This window comes from Sesamum indicum, unplaced genomic scaffold (assembly GCF_026168435.1).
Source record: "Sesamum indicum cultivar Baizhima isolate 11 unplaced genomic scaffold, ASM2616843v1 HiC_scaffold_115, whole genome shotgun sequence".
NCBI lineage: Eukaryota > Viridiplantae > Streptophyta > Magnoliopsida > Lamiales > Pedaliaceae > Sesamum > Sesamum indicum.
The window spans coordinates 42,501-44,272 of record NW_028292358.1 but is presented as its reverse complement, the minus strand read 5'-3'; positions in this window follow the sequence as shown (position 1 = coordinate 44,272).

The window sequence follows — 1,772 nt, the reverse complement described above, 5'->3', positions numbered from 1 at the left end:
CTATATCAGTCGTAGATCAGTGAGTGAACAATGAGGGCTATGCTTTCTACAAGGCACTGTAAGCTCATGGTCAATCCCTTCATCGGAGGAAGAGAGCTTCTTTGGATAGTCGCTAGGGTGATAATGAAAAAGCAATTCTTGAAGCGTTTCAAGCAGTAATCTTTCTATAAGTAAATTGTTTCATTCGAAGTCAAAGTCAGTGTTGAAGTGAAGTTCAGTGATCCGAGGGAATGAAAGAAAGTTCTTTCTTTTTTCTTGGTTCGACGATTCACTCTGACTGGAACAATCTTTCTAGCCTCGTGCGAGAAAAGAGGGAAAGTGCTAAGACCGGCAGCTAGAGAGTTGGAGTGTGGTTATTCCGCCAAAAGCTAGGCCAAGAAGCACAAGGTGAGACAGCACTGCTAACTCGTACTCTTCTTTGAATGCCCTAGCTCAGCTTCCTAGCATGACACATCAGCTACGCCATCAGAGACTGGAAATGTTCACCAGTCCCTCGATACACAACAGCAGTTTCCTTGAGCGGGTCGTCCGAACCAACCCGAGGCGATTCCACTCCCTTCTTGGTCTACTTCGGTTACAACTTGATCTACGGTGCGATCAGCGTGTCAAGTGCGAGCTTGTGATGCAACGATAAAGAAGGAAGAGGGAGAGAGTAGATTAAGCAGACTGCGATGGTCACAAGCTCTCATTTGAAGGATCGGAACACACAACAGTAGCCCAGGCTTAGGGCGCATGATCTCATTGCAGGGCTTGACCACTCATGCTCATCTCGAAAAGAAGACTAGACTCCGCTGTGAGGGAGATTTTTATTGCTGCTAGCCAGGGGGTGGATTTACTTCGAAAGCTTTAGTAATTCTTTCTAAGAGAAGGAAGGACATGAAGTGAAAGCCTTGATTGGATAGAGGTGCGTAGCGAGAAGACTATCAGATAAGTTCCTGACTATAGCCCGAGTAGCGCAATGGCTTTTCTTAACAAAGCTATTTTATTTAATAATATTTCTCCTTCTCGGAGTCAGTTCACAACCTAGGATATAGGCTTTATGGCATTTTCCCAAGAAAAGTCCTATACACATAGCTCAACGCCGGGACCTAATACGCGAAGGATTTAAACTCTATTTATGTAATTATTTAGGCTTAGCAGCCTAGCTACTAAGATAAGCACTTTGAACCCGTCCTGCCAATCTAGTAAAAAGAGTATAAGTAGGATGTAACTCAGGGCACACTTGTTAGCTACAGTTCCCATCGGTCCAGAACTCGAACTCAAAACGAACCGAAAACAACTGCTTAATGCTTTGGCCGCTGAAGAGGAAGAACAAGAGTCTGGTTGCGCGACTTCCCCTACCACTGTTAAATAGCACCCTCTTTCTTCCCTTAGTATAGTAAGCTGGCGGGCTTCTCCTAAGAGAATGCCTTCACTCCACTCCACCTTCAGACGCCTATGGCGAACTAAGGTACCATTAGGGAGTATGAATTTCCCTTTTACTTACTAAATAAGGAAGGAAAGTCTAGTAGAGGCACTATTAACATATAGTATAGGTAAGGAAGGAGAGGCCCTTTACTGGATCGCTTCGCTTGGGATCACCACCTGGGCCTTTCAGGGCGTGTGACTTTATGAACAAAGAGAAAGGACTCATTGTGAGGAAATCCAGTAGCTGGAAGAGTCACTCCCCTTTCCCATGTCTTATGGTCTTCCAGTTGAGATTGACGGTTCCGAGTCAGATTCTGATTTCGAGAAGGAGGAACTGAACTCCGATTGTGATGGCGACTGCCTAA